A 21053-nucleotide genomic window follows, 5' to 3' on the forward strand; every position below is an offset into this window, starting at 1 on the left:
CCTAGCATCATCTGGGTCCTTAGCTGCCAAACTTCCTGGTCCTCCCCAGTTGCAAGCTGGTAAAAACATATCCTCAGGATCAGGAACCTATGATGTCAGCCCCGCCTATATGGTACCGGTGAATCTTAAAAAAGATATCCTGGAAGGCAAAGACGTCAATCTCGTCTTACTACTGATTGCCTCTCATGATATAGTGGATATATCCGTTGTGTTGAAGGCTAGGGACACTAGACTGAATAAGAAGTTGTCTATCCCAGGTTATGTTATTGCCTTCGGGATTTATAGGGATGTCATATGTTCTGTAAACTCTCATAGGAGCTGGACTTGCATAAGCTGGTGGACTTAGGTAACAAATACGGTGGTACGTCTGCCATTCTGGCTCAGTTTAACATCAAAACTGATAGGAGCCAGATGGACACTGAGCTGTTTTGCAGGCACCTCGCTGGTCTGAGGACACCAGCTTATGCAATCTGTGCATCCACTTCTATGGCTTTCCCAGGAGCCTGAACCAGGTCCGACAAATCAGTTAAAGATAAACAAGGTTGCGCCATAGTGTATTTAGGGAAATCACATATGTGTAATAATTTCAATGAGGGTACCTGCGGTTATAGTGCCTGCTGCTTGTTGCATGTATGCTCACACTGCTTTAGGGCACACGCAAAGTCTTTGTGCCCAAATAAAATGCATTCGAAACCCTATCTGACCTCCATGAATGTTGACTCCCTGGCAGGCTCATTAGCTTCTCACCCTTCCACACACTTGGTCGATTTCTTGATTAAGGGTTTTACACAGGGTTTCCATACCGGTCTTATTCACATTCCAGCAGGCATTGTGGAATGCAATAACCTCTAATCAGCTTTGGCTGATACTGATACGGTTGATACATTGTTGCAACAGGAAATGGGGGAAGGTTTTTTATTAGGTCCATTTAAGGAGCCTCCGTTCTCCAACTGGAGGACTAACCCAATAGGTTTGGTTACTGGGAAGTCCACAGCCAAACAGAGATTGATCATTGATCTTTCTGCACCTCACTCTTCAAGGATCCCTAGCCTTAACTCCTTAATTCCATCGGATGAGTTTTCACTACAGTATGCCACATTAGATAATGCGATTAACACCATTATTACAGCAGGGGTGGGAGCCTGGCTCAGTAAAACAGATATTGCTAATGCCTTCAAATTACTACCAATTCAACCATCACTATGGCATCTGCACAGTATTAAATGGAAAGATCTGTACTATTTCTTTACAAGACTCACCTTCAGTTCGAAGAGCAGCCCAAAACTTTTCGACACGTTCGCTGAGGCTTTGTGTTGTCTTCTGTTGAACTTGTGCAGGTGCCATTCAGTTATTCACTATCTGAATGATTTTCTGTTTATCGAGATCAATTCCGCTCCCCCAAAAGATTTGACCAAAGCCATTCAATTATTTCATTCTCTAGGTGTTCCAGTCTCTCCTAAAAAGACTGAAGGTCCGGACACTTTAATTAGTTTTCTAGGTATACACCTTGATTCCGTGGCCATGGAAGCCAGTCTCCCGTTAGGGAAGATTGATAACATCCTACAGATCATCAATCAATACATGCAAGTAGGTTCCTGCAACCGCAAGGAGTTACAATCTCTGTTATGTTCCCTTAATTTTGCCATAAGGATTATCCCGCAAGGGAGAGTCTATCGCTAGACTCCTTAGCTGACTTCCTTCATTTGCCAACGATCATACTCCCCTCGATCCTCAGGCTACTGCTGATCTATTCACGTGGCAAAAAATCCTGTTACACTGGAATGGAAGGAGCATGTTTCTCCCACAGTTGTTGATACATTCCCCTGTCATCTGGAAAGATGCAGCAGCTACCACAGGTTTTGCGGCAATATTTGGTGACAGATGGCTCTAGGGTAGTTGGCCAGCAGTGGTGCAGGATATTGAAGGGTTCTCCCGCAACTCGGCCTTATTCGAGGTATATCCCATCGTTGCGGCAGCTGTAGCATGGGGCCAATTATGGGCTGGTTGTTCAGTACAATGTTTTTTTGACAACCTAGCTACATGCCATATCATAAACAAAGGGCGCTCATCCTCCCTGACTATTATGAGGTTCATTAGGAGACTGACTTGGTAAGCTGCCTGTGATATAATTTTTATCTGGTTTGTTGTCATGTTCCGGGTATTTTCAATACGGCATCTGTCTAATTGTCCCGCTTTAAATTTCAGGCATTCAGAAGAACTCTACCCACTGCCTCTTCCCTGTTCCAGGAGCTAGTCATGTATTGAAGGAGTTAATGGATCATAGTCTAGTCTTAAATAGCTTGGCCCTTTCGACAGTAAGGCTTTTTCATTATACAAAAAATTCCTGTTAGAACATGCACTGGATAAGATGTCTGAGATTACACCTTTGGTAGTGTTCGCTACTTTTTGCCACCTCAGGTTAAAGCTATCCCACAACCATCAAGCTATACTTAACCGGCATTCAACATCACATGTATTTATTATTCCTAGACAACCTCAGTTTTCTTTCCTCGTATCTAGTTAAGACTATACTAAAAAGCATATACAAAGCCAGCAGTCCTACCCCACATCAAAGATGACCCATTCATATTTAAAGATATGTCAGATTTGCTAGACAAAGCCCCTTTCGAACTTATCGCTAATGCTGTTATTAAAACTGCAAACTATCTGGCTTATTATGGGTTCCTTAGACCCCAAGAGTTCACCATCCATAATAGGCATAACTCCCAAGAATTCCTAAAATGATCCTACCTGGTTAAACACCAAAATCACTATGTCCTATCATTACCAATTACTAAAACAAGCGAACTGGGTATGCCAGTGCTTATTACCCTACGCAAAATAAACGGTGAAGATCCTAGATGGCTATTTGTATTTTTTTTTTTTATTTAGCACCGAGCAGTGTTTGTGTGTTTGAATGTAAGCATGTTTTTGTATGGAGTATGTGTGAGTGAATGCACGGGTGTGTTTGCACATATTGGCATTTGAATGCAGGCGTGCATTTTTCTGTAGTGTGGTTTTTGAATATGGTGTGTTTTTATGTAGTGTTGACATTTGGATGCACGGTTGTATTTGTGTGTAGTGTAGGTGAAATGCTGAGATGTATGCACATATACACATATACTCACATATACACACAGTGGCACACATACACAGACACATAGGTACACAGATGCAGTTACAAAGAAACACAGTCATACACAGATACAGACAAACACTGACACACTCACATACAGACCCACAAACACACAGACACACATACAGATAGAGACACACACATGCAGACACACTGGTACAAACACACAAACAGATACACAGACACACACTGAAACATACAGATACACATATACCAACACACGTACAGATACACAGACATACAGATACACACACATGTATAAGTGTGTGTCTGTGTGTGTTTGTATAGTGAATGCAGTGTGTGTTTGTATAGTGAATGCAGTGTGCTTGTGTAGTGGATGCAGTGTGTGTGCTTGAATAGTGGATAATGGTGTGAGGGAGGGGGTGATGGTGAGAGGGAGGGGGTGATGGTGAGAGGGAAGGGGTGATGGTGAGAAGGAAGAGGTGATGGTGTGAGGGAGGGGGGTGATGGTTTGAGGGAGGCGGGAAGGTGAGAGGAAGGGAGGGAGGGATGGGGGGCGGTTGGTGTGGCGAAACCAACCTCGCCACTGGGCCCTGGAGAAGCCTGTTTGCTAGCCTCCTACCTGCTGACTATGGCCCCTGGGTTGTTTGGGGCATATTGTACTGTATATTGCTGCTACTGGCCCTTTTAACAGCATCTATGGACATATTGGGACTTTTGGGACTACTGTCCCTTTAAGACTGTGATACATATTCTAGTGTACTGCCTGTAATATTATATGTGTATTAAGTTTAACCTGGGATATGTATGCAGCATTCACCTGATTGTTCGGTAGAATCACTCCATTTATTATATTGAGTGAAACTACCGAACAACCAGACCACCCAGGAATAAGTGTGCCTCCAATTACAGTTTGCAACAATGTTGCAAACGGGTAATTGGCAATCAGTGTAATGTATTCTTTGTCCTCTGGGTGGCCGCCATTCGGGAAACAAACACGTGGCGGCGGCCATCTTAAACTACCGAACAGCGGTGTTTTGCCGTCGAGTGTCTGGAACTAAAATCGGACACTTGACTAGGCAAACACCGCTGAGACCTCCATACTTCCAGAAATTCGTATGGAAACTACCGAATGACCCGCCGTTCGGTAGAAAGAACCCCATAAACAAGGGAATTCATTCAAACCCTCTCCAGGCTCTATAACACAGGCAATTCGCCTGTTTTCATTCCCTTGTTTGTGACCGACCGCAGGGCCAAAATGCATGGAACTGTTTTCGGATACTTTACCCATGCGGTCGGTCAAATCTTTGGAACCCCATATCTCACGAACCATTCATCCGAATTACTTGAATTTTGGATATGTTGTCCCCCTGAATAAGGGCTATCCAGCGATGCTGGATTTAAAGGTGTACCCCCGGGTTTTGGGGTACATCCAGAACTTGGCTGAAAAAGTGTACCGGATAATTGAGTTTAATGTTATCTGAGGGGAGGGGATGTGTGGGCTGAACCATGTATGTGATTGGTTATTTTATGCCTCCCCCTGGGTGTGGCCTGTATGTGGATTAGTGTAATAAAAGCCAGGCTGGATGAGCCAGTCCAGAGTTCCTGTTTTAACCTCAAAGTGATGTGTCGTCTCATTATTGGGGGAAGGATTTATTGCATGCTGTTCCTGTTGACTGCTAGGAGTACAAGCCTATTCGTATGGTTCCTATTCAATGGTCTACAGCATTCATATGCTTGGGAGAATTTAAAAGGTTTCTCGGATTCGGTGATTGTGGTGTCTGCCAGAGTGCTTGGAGTCCTCAGGAAGCACTAGGAGCATCCATTAACGGAGGTACCCAGTCGGGGTGCCAGGTGATCCGTTACAGTTGGTGAGAGGGAGGGGGGTGATGATGAGAGGGACGGGGATGGTGATGAGAGGGAGGGGTGGTGGTGGTTAGAGGGAGGGGTGGTGATGGTGAGAGGGAGGCGGGTGATGATGAGAGGGGGGTGATGTGAGAGGGGGGTGATATGAGAGGGAGAGGGGGTGATGGTGTGAGGGAGGGGGCGTGATGATGAGAGGGAGGGGGGGTGATGATGAGAGGGAGGAGGTGATGTGAGGGAGGGGGTGATGATGAGAAGAAGGGGGGGTGATGTGTGAGGGAGGGGGGTGATGATGAGAGGGGGGGTGATGTGAGAGGAAGATGTTGGTTTGAGGGGGGGTGATGTGAGAGGGAGAGGGGGGTGATGTGAGAGGGAGAGGGGGGTGATGGTGTGAGGGATGGGGAGACGGACTAAATACCTTAATTCCCTGGTGGCCCGGTGGGCTCCCTGGTGGTCCGGTGGCCATAATATCCGGTCTACAGCTCCGCAGAGCTTCAGACCATGAATCTTGCAAGACCCAGTCAGAGCGTTGCTGTGGTAACCCGCGGCAATGCTATGATTGATCAGATCTCGCAAGACACATGGTCTGCAGCTCTGCACACTGCGATGCTCGCCAGAGGGGCAATTCACACGGCGGCATATCAAGCAAGCCGCCTGGCCCCCTCCTGGTGTCGGGTCCTCGGTCAGTGACCCAGGACCCGATACAGTCTGCCCCGGGCACCCCCCTAGTAAGTAGCACCCGCCCCCCCTTAGTACGCCACTGGCCCGGAGCACAAATGTAAAGGCTTGGCCTGGAGTTGTGGGAGGGGCATGTGGGACCTATTGAAGGGACTCCCCCCTTACCTGCCTCACCGTAATAGGCCTGATGATCTGCATGCCCCACCCTCCACTCCCTTTAATCTTAACTGTTTTCTTCCTCTACTTATTATACTTAAGTGGGCCCACTTTATTTATCTGGCCTAACGCATACGTCAGTTCCGGCACACATCAACCGACTTTTTCCTCTATACTGGTTATATTAATACAGAGTATACATCACTCTTAACGATGGTTGCCACAGGCACAAATATATATATATATACACCTAGTAGAGAGCACTCTGGAGTCTTGGTGAAGTAAATTCAAACTGCTGCTTTATTAAGCAAACACAGTGATTAACACAATAGTCACAATAGTCATTGATTTACTAAACAACAATTTCAATTCTTGCAGATGTAATAATGCAAGAATTTTATTTACAAACACCTCACCTAGGCAAAAAATAATGGGGGTTTAGTTACAGTATATGATCATACATTGCATAAACCTGCCACAATGTCAGTGTACCCCATGACAGGTCCTACTCTAGCAACCTTACTTGGGCAATGCTTTCTCTTGGGACTCTCTGCAGTACAAGGTTAAATAGGGCCCTGGAATGAGGCACCCGTGACAGGGAGGAGTGTAAAACCAAGGAGTTGGCCTAGAATCCTAAATATATAAATGAAACCAAGAGGGCTGCACTCATCTGAACATGCATACTTGTAAGAGTGCTGCTGGGGCCAATTTATACAACATACAAAATCCAGCATACTCACTCATTCACTAAACAACAATTTCAAGTCTCAGAATGTAATAGTTTTATTTAAAAACACCTCACCTAGGCAAACTCCCCTTTCCAGTGCCCTATTTAACCTTGCACTGCTGTGAGTCCCAGGAGGAAGCATTTCACAAGTAAGTGGATTAACAAATGAGTGAATGAGTGAGTGCGCTGGATTTGGTGCGTTATTTCTCTCTTTCTCTCTCTATATAAATATGACGTTTATTGCTATGGGTATTGTGCCATCTAGTGGTCAATATTCATGTTTGCAGAAAAGAGATTACACCTACAGTATCTGTCAAATGACAAAAATGTATTAACACTTTAAGGATGCATGATGAAATTATTCTGTCATGCAGCTTTTTACCACCAAGTACCATATCACTCGATTACTTGATACCTGAGGCTCCTCTCTGTCGGCTTGGGCCATGATTAGTGGCCTTACGATGACAATACTCAACGTAAGCACAATGCACAGGCTTTTAATTTACCGTGGCAGAACAGTAACATGATCATTGGGTATTCCCTCAGACAGACTGAGACCTGTGGGGTCTGAGGAGACCCTGAGAGGGTGTCCATGCAAAGTTCCGGCAGCACGATCACCACCTGCAGAGTGTGATCACCATTGGGCTATGCATGGTGCCCAGTCTTGATCGCTGTGTGTAATTGCGCTGTCAGCGAGCTTTAAAAAATAACCTTCCCTTGTGTACCATGGATCTCCCAGACACAGTTTAGCCTCTCTGTGCCTGAAGGACCCAGTAAACAGCTTGTATGAGAAGGACTAACTAGATTAGGTTCACAATATGAATTTTAAACCCTAATCATGTAATAGCTTGTCCCCCAACTATACTAATCACAATGTGCCATGGCTCTTTTTACCAGAAGCCTTATAACGTGTCCCCTAACTATACACCTACTGGGGCACTTATAAGGGGCAGCTTCTCCTTTTCCTTGTTAATGCTTTCTCCTTTATATTTTAATTGGATCGGCAGTTTTCTTGCCCTGTTTAGCGACATGTGGATACATTTGTTTGGGCAAAAATTTCACAAATAACTTGGCGTAAATGTTTATGATTTAATTTAGGAATTCTTCCAACCTGTTCCCCTTGCTTCTATGGATGGCTTCTCCCTCTGCCTTACACATTCAGTTTCCAAGAAACATAGGTGAGCCAAATAACTTTTTTGTTAATATATTTAAATGGGGATACAAAAGAGAGCCAATAGATCAATGATATTTATGTCTGACCTCTTGTCTTACTGCCCAAGTATGAGCCGGGAAAGGTTGCCCAGGAAGTCTAACAATTAATCCAACCAATGCTTATGCTGCGACCAAATATCACCTGAGGGAAAAAAGTTGCAGAGATGTATCTTAGTACAGAGAGTCTATATAGTGGTTCAGTGCTCCAGTAGTTTTAGATGAGAATAGGCAGCTTGAATATCTGATTCAGTGTGAGTATTGGCTCTCAGGAAAAGTTTATAACCTGGATAACAGAGGCCATTGCACAAAAAGTATGGTCCCATCCAAACATCATAAAGTTGACGCTATTTACTCCTCATCAGAATCAGTACCAGACTATTTGTAAGACCTCTGAGAGGAGGAGTCAGAGCATATGGATTATTGTTCTACTTCACAAGAATCGAAAGCAGTGGAAAATTGAAATCTCCCATTAGAGAAACTCTCAGGATCCCAGGAGAGAAATCAGAATCTTTGGAATCAGACAGATTTTTTTGAATATTTTAAACCTTCACAACCTACTTTTCTAGTTCATCCTACAATTAAAGAAATGATCAGCGACAAATGGAAAAATCTTGGGAAGAAGGTCACCCTATAAAATAAGACTCCAAAAATCTGCCCTTTTGCTAACAAAGACTGCAAATCATGGACCTCTGTTATAAAAATAGATGCAGCAATTATCAAGATAGAAAAAAGATTGTATGTAAATTTAAGGCTGATTTATCTCCCAGCTCAGCTTTACATCTAGAAATGCCCTACCTACCTTATCCAGAGCTGTTAAAGTCTGGCTAGACAGCATGGAAGATCATATTTCTAGAGGCGTTAGAAGAGAACACTTTTTTTTGAAAGCCTTATAAACTTCAAACTAGCCACAATATTCAGCTCAGAAGCATCCTTAGATATTACCAAGATGATTGCTAAGATCATTACCTTCCCTGAGGCATCCAGAAGGGCCGTATGGTTTCATTCTTGAGGAGCAGACTATTCTGCTAAGTGTTTCTTATGCTCCTTACCCTTTCAGGGTGATCTGCTTTTTGGGAAGGTGCTGGATGAAGCAATTCAAAAAGTGTCTGACAGTTAAAAATGCCTTTCTAAATCAAGGGGAAAATCTTCAAATCCTTCAACATTGCGACCAATCCTTACATTAGGGCAGAACCTATTGCCCCACGAATTGATACACTAGAAACACTTCCTGGAAACATTTGTAATAATCATCCTCCACTACAAAACCTACTTGAGAGAGGGGATACCAATCCTCATTTAAAAACACCTAAAGGTGTACTGGTCCAGTCATGTGTCATAGGAGGAAGATTCCTTCAATTCTACCCTGTCTGGACAAACATATCTCAGACACTAGGGTCTTATCCATCCTAAAGTAAGGATATAGATAAGAATTCAACTCATTCCCTACAAAAGGTTCCACGGGGAGAAAAAAAAACCTTGAAAATCTGCATCTCCCGAAGGGGATTTTTTTCATGGCCCCGAAACCCAATGGCAAATGAAGATTGATTATAGACCTCAAAGACATCAATACATCTTTAAAAAACAAACAAACTACCTTTCAAGATGGAGTCCATTTCCACAATTGTCCCTTCCATCAAACCAGGGGTCTGGCTCACTTCAATAAATTTGAGAGACACCTACACTAAAATCCCATTCCACTATGTCCATAACAAGTTACTCTGGTTATACATATTTGGAAGACAATATGACTTTAACGGCCTTCATTTTAGTCTTCCTCCCATAACCTTGGGATCCCTGTATCCCTAGACATATTGGATCACCAACACACACACAATATACATCCCCTGCACACTGCATCCCTTATCTCATGCTACACCCCCAACACACACTGCATTATTATTGTGGTGGTGGGGGGGGGGAGGGCATCATTTTATCCTTAGATCCAGGCAGGATAATGTCTTGGGCCGGTCCTGCATACAAGCACTCACTGACATACACACACACACTGAAACAAGTATTTACTGGCACACACTATGCACTCAGCGTCAAACAATCACAGGTGACATACACACACAGGCATAAGCATGCATTGCCATGCACACTATGACGTGATTATTGACTGACATGCACACATTGCATTCTATCATGTAAACTCATCTTTACCTGCAGTTGTGTGGAGTCAAATTGTTGAGCAAGGGTATTTAAAGTAAGACATTTTCTCTTCTGCCATGTCTTTATGAAGAAGTGGAAGAGAGCCAAGAGTAGACTAACTACGCAGCCGTGGAGGAGCAGGGCAATTCAGGACCTAGGACCATTTATAGGTCCATTAATTACCTGTCTTAGCGCACATGAAAAAAAGCCCACATGAAAATTGCCCCAGAAAAAAAAACACTGTTATAAATGTGCATAAGAAAAATGTCCACATGGAAAATTGCTCACACTGAAAAATGCTCTCATGGAAAATTGCCCATGTGCAAAAATGACCACACAGAAAAATTCCCACATGAAATAATATGCACAATATAGTAATTTTCAAGTAAAGGTGAAGATGTATGCACAATTAAACCTCTTAGATATGTAGGGGGTCCTATGCTGTCCTGCAAAAGGTGGGTTTTAATGATGCAGGGTGGCATAGAATGCCCTACCGATTGGTACCCCTCCCAGCCCAGAATACTCAGTACCTGATAGACGCTTTAAGTCTATAAGTCAACATAGATCCTTTGACATCTAACTAGGTCAGCGGAGAATGTTCCATTTCTACATCCTCATTCTGTTCAACAGGCTTTAAAGCTAGAAGAATCATTTCCATATTAATAAAGAACATAGAAGTCACTTTGGGTCTAAATTTAGGAACAGTTCTGAGAATGATCCTAATCCTATCTTTGGAAGACAGTAAATGACTCCTTGTAAGATAGTGCATGAAGTTCTAATACACTTCTGCCAGATGCTGAGGCCACCAGTAAAGATGTCTTAATGGTAAGCAAGTGTGGAGAGATAGAGTCCAAAGGTTCAAAGGGTGAAGGTTTAAGAGCCTTTAAAACAAGGGTAAATCCAACAGGGGATCAATAGGTTAAACTGGAGGACTTTTTTTTAATAGTGCCATAAGAAATCTGTATAAGTCCATGTCAATGGCCCATTTGTGATAAGCAAGAGCTGAAAGCACTGAGACATGTACCTCCAAGTGTTGTAGCTTAATCCTTTATCGAGCCCAGATTGAAGGAATTCCAGAATATCCTTGGCAGAGGGATTATATATCTCCACTTGCTTAGGAATTACCCAGGAAAAAGGCAGCTCAAACTCTGTAATAGGTAGCAGAGGTGGAAGGTTTCCTTGCCTTCAAAAGAGTATCAACCACTGCCCAGGAGAAGCCCTTATCGCTAGGTCCTTCCCTTTCAATCTCCATGCTTTCAGGTTTAGAGAGGATGAATCCGGATATATCAAAGGGCACTGATGGAGGAGGGATGGGATTATTGTGAGATCCCATGGAGGCTCCTTGTTGATTCTCAGCAGAAGTGGAAACCATAGTCTGTGGGGCCAATCTGGAACTATCATATGATTGATACTGGCTCCAACAAAAAACAAATCCATTTGCCGCCTCCTGAGAATTCCTTACCATCTGGATTGTGTGAGCAGTATATTGTGGTGGATTCATTTTATTTGATGCCTTCACAGCCGGAGCCTGCTTTAAGTGGCTCTGGTAAATGTGAGTAGTTCTAGGGAGGATCTTGCTATAGATTATTTGTATTTACAATGTTACCCTATGCAAGCTTTTGTCTCCCATATAGACCTCTAATTTTAACCTATCGTGAGGATTTATATAAGTATTTATTGTTTTTATTCCATATGCACTTCCCACTTTATATTGTCTATTGTCTATTTTATGTATTTTGTTGTGCCACATTAGGTGGTAAGTGGCAATTGGAATATCTGTGCTATTTTTCACTAGCGCCAATTCATACCTCATTTTTTTCTTGCATGCTTTTTTTTTTATTTGCACGTTGTGATCACCTGGAGGTCTGGGCTGCTGTGTTCTGTTATGGCTATTTTTTACAAAAAGAGCAAATTGGCATAAATATGTTGAAGCTAAGTTTAATGGTACTTATGGAACAATATCAGATGATGTGGTGATTAGTGATAACCTTGATGAAATGTGCTCACAATTAGAGAAATTCTTGGCAAAAGAAGTAAAAATCAAATGGGAGGTATTCACTTTAGAGAAATACCTGAAAGATCAGATCTCACCAAGGGGTTTAAGATTTACTAAATACCCAACCTTGACCAGGATGATTGTTCCTTTATGTGAATTTGGGAAAAAGCTTTTTGAATCTTTTTTCATTACTATGATGCATATAATTATAGAACAAAGAAAAAAGAATCTAGAAACATTGGATAAAAAAAATCAAAGAAATCCAAACCAAATTGGACCCTTTTATAGGGACTAATGATTTTGAAATCCTGACAATTCAAATCACAGAAAGGTTAGAGAGACTAGAAACTTCAGTATTAAATGTTAAAAAGAGGAAGTTTCAGAGGGACCTCCATGACTATGCCAATAAAAATGTTAGGAAAAAGCCAAATTTGAGTAATAAACGTTCACAAAGAACACCTGTGCCTAATTGGAGAAATAAAAACAAGGAAAGTATAGGGAGAGGTATTAGCAGTAGAAAGAGGGAAGTGCTCATGCCATTGTACAGAACACTGGTGAGACCTCACTTGGAGTACTGTACACAGTACTGGAGACCATATCTTCAGATGGATATTGATACCTTAGAGAGAGTTCAAAGAAGGGCTACTAAACTGGTTCATGGATTGCAGGATAAAACTTACCAGGAAAGGTTAAAGGATCTTAACATGTATAGCATGGATGAAAGACGAGACAGGGGGGATATGATAGAAACATTTAAATATATAAAGGGAATCAACACAGTAAAGGAGGAGACTATATTTAAAAGAAGAAAAACTACCACAACAAGAGGACATAGTCTTAAATTAGAGGGACAAAGGTTTAAAAATAATATCAGGAAGTATTACTTTACTGAGAGGGTAGTGGATGCATGGAATAGCCTTCCAGCAGAAGTGGTAGAGGTTAACACAGTAAAGGAGTTTAAGCATGCGTGGGATAGGCATAAGGCTATCCTAACTATAAGATAAGGCCAGGGACTAATGAAAGTATTTAGAAAACTGGGCAGACTAGATGGGCCGAATGGTTCTTATCTGCCGTCACATTCTATGTTTCTATGTTTCTATGTTTCTATGAAAGACCTAATCATTTTCCCCCAGCTCTAGTGTATGGAACAATCCCCACCCAAAGCTCCATACACTAGAGCAGGCCATTGCTCTAGCAAATGTAAGTAGGCCAAATATTATTTACTTATCCTACTTTTACATACGTACTGTACCATTGGTATACATCCTTATTTTTTTCATATGATGAATCGCACTACCTTGGGAATCTGATACCAGCAAAAAGAAATCCTTATACGGGGATTGTTCCGTCCAGGGTCCTAAAATAGAGCTTTTTAAGCTCTGGAAAACAGTAAGACACATAATTGCGAAATCTGCTGCTACCTGTGTATGTATGATTTTATTATAATAATTCTTAGCGCTGTCCACCTAATTTACTTGCTTGTTTTGTTCTTAAAATTTTGGAATCTTTTAACTGGGAAGAAGCTAAAAGATTGTGACATAAATAGTCTTTACACTAGCATCATACACGAGAAAGGGATAGAAGCAGGGATTTTTTTCCTAGAAAATTCCAATTCTTTCCCAGAAGGTATCAGGTTGTTACTCTTTAATAACTTTTTTTGGTTTGAAGGAGACTACTATTTACAATGCAGAGGCACAGAAATGGGGACCAGGTTCGCTCCCAGCTATGCCAATCTTTTTATGGCCTACTGGGAACAATCATTTATATAATCAGAGCATAGCTGGAAAGAGAACCTGGTCCTATATAAAAGATATATAGATGACATCTTTATAATTTGGAGAGGAGACTGTACCTCTGCTGGCCATTTTATAGATTTTTTTAAAAATTTTATTGAATGGAATATTAAACTTACCCATGAATTCAACAGTAGTGAGAATATTTTTTTAGACCTGGGTATTTTTATTGTAGAAGAACAGATCAAAACTCTGACTTTTTTCAAGCAAGTTGACGTGAATAGTTATATACACAGAAACAGTTGTCACTTCAAACCCTGGCTGGCTAATATCCCTACGGGACAATTTTTAAGACTTTGGAGAAATTGCACAGATTTAAAGGATCATGGCCAACAAGCAAGAGTTTTAAATAATATTTTTTAGAATAAAGGATATACTAAAGAAGTCTTAACCCCTTAAGGACCGGCCTGTTTTTGCGATGTTTGCACTTTAAGGACCAGAGCAGTTTTAACACTTTTGTGGTGTTTGTGTTTAGCTGTAATTTTCCGCTCTCTCATTTACGGTTCCCATACAAGTTATATATTGTTTTTTTCACGACAAGAAGGGCTTTCTTTACATACCATTATTTGTATTATGTCATATATTGTATTTAAAAAAAAACAAAAATATGGTGAAAAATTAAAAAAAAACATGTTTTTGGACTTTTACTTGAAAAATCTTTTACTTATCTACAAAAGCTAATGAAAAAAACTGCTAAATAGATTCAAAATTTTGTCCCGAGTTTAAAAACACCCAGTGTTTACATGCTTTATTACTTTTTTTGCAAGTTATAGGCCTATAAATACAAGTAGGAAATTGCTGTTTCAATATATATATATTTTAAATGTATCAATAGTGACATTGTAACACCGTTATCTGTCATAAATCCCCGAAACACACCTAACATGTACATATTTTTTTAAAGTAGACAACCCAGGGTATACAAAATGGGGTATGTCCAGTCTTTTTTAGTAGCCACCTAGTCACAAACACTGGCCAAAGTTAGCATTTATATTTGTTTGTGTGTTAAAAATGCAAAAAACGCTAACTTTGGCCGGTGTTTGTGACTAAGTGGCTACTAAAAAGGCTGAACATACCCCATTTGCAATACCTTGGGTTGTCTTCTTTTGCAAATGGTATGCCATCATGGGGCTAATTCTCATTCCTTGGCTACCATACGCTCTCAAAGGCAACCTAACCAATCTGACAAATTTCAATAAAAAAAAAAGTAAAATCAAGCCTTATATTTGACCCTGTAACTTTCACAAACACTATAAAACCTCTACATGTGGGGTACTATTATACTCAGGAGACTTCGCTGAACACAAATATTAGTGTATCAGAACAGTAAAATATATCACAGCAATAATATCCTCAGTGAAAGAGCTGTTTGTGTGTGAAAAATGCAAAAAACTTCACTTTCACTGACAATATCATCGCTGTGATATGTTTTACTGTTTTGAAACACTAATATTTGTGTTCAGCGAAGTCTTCCGAGTAAAACAGTACCCCCATGTACAGGATTTAGGGTGTCATAGAAAGTTACAGGGTTAAACACAGTGCTAGCAAATTAAATTATCTGGACTTTCGGCCTGGGTTGGCAGGCAGGTCCCTCAAATTGCAATCATTAAAATTACTTAATTAGGTAAAAATATTAAATAAATACGCACGTATAATTTTAATATATATACATATTTATATATCTGACGTCTACGTGTATATTTATGAAATCATTTATGTAATTATGTATGTGGACATATGTATATTTCGTATTATTTTGATTTATTTATTTATACATAGATATATATATCATTACATTCTAAGTGTATTTTGATATAAATATATATATATATATCAATATCAAAATACTGTTAGAATAAAATTGCATATATATATATAATTTTTAATTAATTATTAAAAATTATTTTTATTTTTTGTTATTTATTTTTATTAACATATTATTTGTATTTTATAATAATATATATATACCATATATATAGTTATTATATATATTGTATATATTCGTGTGTAATTTAAATATAAGTGTATTTTTATATTAATATACGTATATATAAATCTAAAAATACACTTAGTATGACATTATATATATGATATATATATACATATATTATATATAGGTATATATAGATATAATACATGTATATATATCATATATATATATATATATAAACATATTATTATTTTTTTTACACTGATTGTTTTTTTTTCACTTTGTTTATTTATTTTCCACTTGCAGGGAGACTGCCTGTCAGCACAGGACCGGGACCGGAAGGAGAGCTGATCGCCGCCGTGGGACCGACAGCGATCAGGTAAGTAGCCCCAGACCGTTATGACGGTTCAGGACTGTCAGCGGTCCAAACGCACGTTTTACCGCTGACGGTCCTGAACCGTCAGCGGTCCTGAAAGGGTTAAAAGACGATGTAGCTAAAATAAGAGGTTGTGAGAGATCAACGTTGCTGAATTATAAACTCAAAACAGAACCTGCCCAAAATTAACAAGTCCCTATAATATTAGATATTATTACAAATGCTAGCCATGTAAGAAAAGTGTTTGAAAAACATTGGCACGTCTTACAACAAGACAATGAACTTAGAAATTATGTAGGTAATAAACCTAAACTCATGTATACGGGTGCCCAAAATTTGAAGCAAATTTTAACCACACGTTTTATAGAAAAAGAAAAGAATAACTTTTAACCAAATCTATTAATACTCAGAAGGGATTCTTTTACTGTGGTGATTGCATGGGTTGCAAAATGAGAGGGATAAGGAAATAAAGATTGAGACTTTTTATTCCCATAGTAACATAATAAAATTTTTTATTAATTCTTTTATGTCTTGTAACACCAAGAATGTTGTATATGTTCTTGTATGTCCATGCGGCTTCCAATATGTTGGAAAAAACGTCAAGGCCTCTTAAGATCAGGATACCGAAACATATATACAACACCAAGAGAGAACATGCTAACCATAGTGTATCCCAACATTATCTGGAACATCACAATAAATATCCGGATAAACTTGTCTTTTTTGGCGTACAACATATTTTGGGCCATTGAAGAGGTAATAGTGTCCCATTGTCAGGATCGGGACAGGGATCCAACACGCAGCGTACAAACAGTAGCCAGATACGTATACCGGACCTTAGAATGGCCGGACTAACGTAAGTAGTACTGTAGAGAATAGTCAAAGACAAGCCGAGGTCGAGGGTAACAGAAGACAGGTGAGCGAGAGACAAGCCGAATCAAGGGTACAGAGGTAAGCAGAGTAGGATAAACGAGCCGGGTCAAAACCAAAAAGAATAAGCAGAATACAAGCACTGAGTGACTAGAACAAGCTAGAACCACGACAGGGCAATGAGCTAAAGAAAGATGCTCCATTAAATACCCTGTTCAGGAAAGTAACCACGCCTCCGAGGCGTCCTGATTGGTCCTGCAGCAATTGACTGACAGGTCGTTCCGGGTAGCGTCCTGCCGTCGACTTCCGGTCGTGATGCTGTAAAAGGCAGTCACTCCCTCGCGGCCGGCTTAACATGACCGGATAGACCGCGAGGAAGGAAGCCATCAGACCGTCTGGATGGAGGAACGGCTAAGTCTCTACCTCTTTCGGAGGTAGAGACCACAGGTACCCTGACAGTACCCCCCCTCTCAGATACGCCCACCGGGCGGAAGGTACCAGGGCGAGAAGGGAAGCGAGAGTGAAACGCCCTGCGGAGACGGGGAGCATGCACCTCCTCCTGAGGTACCCAACTTCTCTCCTCAGGACCATAACCTTTCCAATCGACCAGATATTGCAATCTCCCTCGGGAGATTCGAGAATCAATGATGGAATTGACCTCATACTCCTCCTGACCCTCCACCTGAACTGAGCGAGGAGGGGCGATTGCGGAGGAGAACCTGTTACATATTAGAGGCTTTAGTAAAGAAACATGAAATGAATTAGGGATGCGTAAGGCATTAGGCAACGCTAAACGATACGCAACTGGGTTAATTTGAGAGAGGACCCTGTAAGGTCCAATATATCGAGGAGCAAACTTCATGGACGGCACTTTTAACCGAATGTTTCTGGTACTTAACCATACTCTATCGCCTGGAACAAACACCGGTGCTGCCCTTCTACGTTTGTCAGCATGTTTTTTAACCAGCATAGAATTGTGCAGCAGGATTTGTCGAGTTTGATCCCACAACTTCCTTAAATTGGCCACATGAACATCCACCGACGGTACCCCCTGAGAAGAAGACTCCGAAGGAAGGATGGAGGGATGAAAGCCATAATTCAAGAAAAAAGGGCTAGCATGCGTAGAATCACAAATGAGATTGTTATGTGCAAACTCCGCCCAAGGAATCAAACCGACCCAATCGTCCTGGTGTTCCGAAATGAAACAACGTAAATATTGTTCAACTTTTTGGTTAGTGCGTTCAGCAGCTCCATTGGACTGAGGATGATAAGCAGAGGAGAAATTCAATTTAATGCCTAGTTGGGAGCAGAAAGATTTCCAAAAGCGGGAAACAAATTGGGAGCCTCTGTCAGAGACAATTTGGGAAGGTATCCCATGCAAACGGAAAATCTCCCTAGCGAATATCTCCGCTAATTCGGGCGAAGATGGTAGTTTAGGTAAGGGAATGAAGTGAGCCATTTTAGTAAATCTGTCCACCACAGTGAGGATGACAGTCTGCTTTTTAGAGATAGGCAAATCAACAATGAAGTCCATAGCCAGGCAGGACCAAGGCTTCTCAGGAACTTCTAAAGGGTGCAGAAATCCGCATGGAAGCGAATGAGGTAGCTTGGTCTTGGTACAAACCTCACATGCCCCGATGAATTCTTTAATATCTTTACGTAAGTCAGGCCACCAAAAATCTTTAGAGACCAGGGCATATGTCTTGCGGATGCCAGGATGCCCAGCCACTTTGCTGTTATGGAGACAGCGTAGCACCTCCATTTGGAGAGCGGCAGGAACGAAGTGTCGATCCCCAGGAGTCTGTTTAGGTGCCAAATGCTGAAACTTCATGATCTCGGAAAGCAATGGAGAGTGAATCCTGAGATTCGTGTTTGCGATGATATTCCCCTTAGGAACTATGGAGGACAGGACTGGTTCAGTTATAGTGGATGGTTCATATTGACGAGACAGAGCATCAGCCTTGGAGTTCTTAGAACCAGGTCTATAAGTGAGTACATAATTAAAGTGAGTGAGAAACAATGACCAGCGAGCCTGTCTGGCGGATAAGCGCTTAGCCTCCCCAATATAAGACAAGTTCTTATGATCCGTTAAAATAGTAACAGGGTGTAGTGTCCCTTCCAGTAAATGTCTCCACTCCTTTAAAGCCTTAATGACCGCTAAGAGTTCCCTCTCCCCGATGTCATATCTGCTCTCAGGCCCAGATAATTTTTTAGAGAAGAAACCACAAGGGTGTAATGGTTTATCCACCCCTAACCTTTGAGACAGAACAGCCCCAACTCCTGTCTCAGAGGCATCGACCTCGAGCAAGAAAGGCAGAGTCGTATCAGGATGGACTAGAATGGGAGCCGAGGCAAAAAGTTCCTTGAGAGTCTTGAAAGCAACGAGAGCTTCCTTAGACCAGATCTTAGTAACAGCCCCTTGTTTGGTCATATTGGTAATAGGCGCAATGATAGAGGAGTATCCCTTAATGAAGCGCCTATAGTAGTTGGAAAAACCAATAAACCTTTGAATAGCCTTGAGTCCTTTGGGCAAAGGCCAGTCTAAAATGGATTGGAGCTTTTCAGGATCCATTTTAAAACCTTCCCCAGAAATCACATACCCAAGAAAGTCTGTCTGAGACTGATCAAACCTGCACTTCTCCAATTTGCAGTATAGACCATGTTGCAGAAGTTTGTGTAATACCTTTCTGACCTGTCTATGGTGAGTCTCCATCTCCTTAGAGTGTATTAGTATGTCGTCCAGGTAAACAATAACACAATCATGTTGAAACTCCCTAAGTACCTCATTAATCAAATCTTGAAATACTGCAGGAGCATTGCAAAGTCCAAATGGCATCACCGTGTATTCGTAGTGACCATACCGGGTATTGAATGCACTCATCCACTCATGACCATGCTGGATTCTCACCAAGTTGTATGCCCCTCGGAGATCTAACTTAGTGAAGATTGTGGAGCCCTTAAGACGATCAAATAACTCTGTAATCAGTGGGATGGGATAGGCATTTCTGACAGTTATTTTATTCAAGCCTCGGTAATCGATACAAGGTCTCAGCGTGCCATCCTTTTTCTTAATGAAAAATAACCCAGCCCCGGCCGGAGAAGAAGACCTCCTAATGAATCCCTTTTCTAAATTCTCCCGAATATACTCCTCTAGAACCGAGTTTTCCTGAACAGACAAAGGATATACATGACCCCTCGGAGGCATAGTCCCGGGTAGAAGCTTAATTTTACAATCAAATGACCTGTGGGGCGGTAAAGAATCAGCATTCTTCTTGTCAAATACTGCCTTTAAGTCTAGGTAAAGGTCTGGTATCTGTCCTTCTGTGGACTGAGTAGGATTCTCCGGTATGTTAATGTTAGCTAATGGAGAAACCTTGCCTAAACACCTTTCCTGGCAGCCCTGGCCCCACGAGAGTATCTCCCCTAACTCCCAATCGATAATAGGGTTATGTTTCTTCAACCATGGGTACCCCAGAACTATGGGAACGGAAGGGGACGAAATGAGCAAAAGAGATAACTTCTCCACGTGTAGGATACCAACATTTAAATTAATGGGTACGGTCTCACGAAAGATAACAGGATCTAGTAGTGGTCTACCATCTATGGCCTCAACGGCCAAGGGTGTCTCCCTTAGCTGGGATGGGAAATTGTTTTTAATAGCAAAGGCTTGGTCTATAAAATTCTCAGCAGCACCGGAATCTATCAAAGCCATAGCCCTGACTACTTCCTTCTCCCAAGTTAAGGAAACTGGTAGCAGAAGCCTGTGATCTTTATAATTAGGAGTAGAGGACAAAATAGAAACACCCAAGGCCTGTCCTCTAGAGAGACTTAGGTGCGAGCGTTTCCCGGACGGTTAGGACAGTTCGAGAGTAAATGACCTTTGGCCCCACAATACATACACAAACCCTCTCTTCTCCTGTACTGTCTTTCCTCCTCAGAGAGGCGGGTATACCCTATCTGCATAGGTTCAGGAAGCAAAGATACTGTGGAGTCAGGACTTGGAAAAGCGGGGGCTAACCTAAAAGAAGGTCTCCGATTCCTCTCTCGAGTGTTCTGTCTCTCTCTTAAACGTTCATCTATACGAGAGATGAACGAAATTAAGTCTTCTAAATTCTCAGGGAATTCTCTAGTAGCAACCTCATCAAGGATTACATCAGATAGGCCATTCAAAAATACATCCATATATGCCTGCTCATTCCACTTG

The sequence above is a fragment of the Pelobates fuscus genome, chromosome 2, assembly GCF_036172605.1.
Source record: "Pelobates fuscus isolate aPelFus1 chromosome 2, aPelFus1.pri, whole genome shotgun sequence".
NCBI classification, from domain to species: domain Eukaryota; kingdom Metazoa; phylum Chordata; class Amphibia; order Anura; family Pelobatidae; genus Pelobates; species Pelobates fuscus.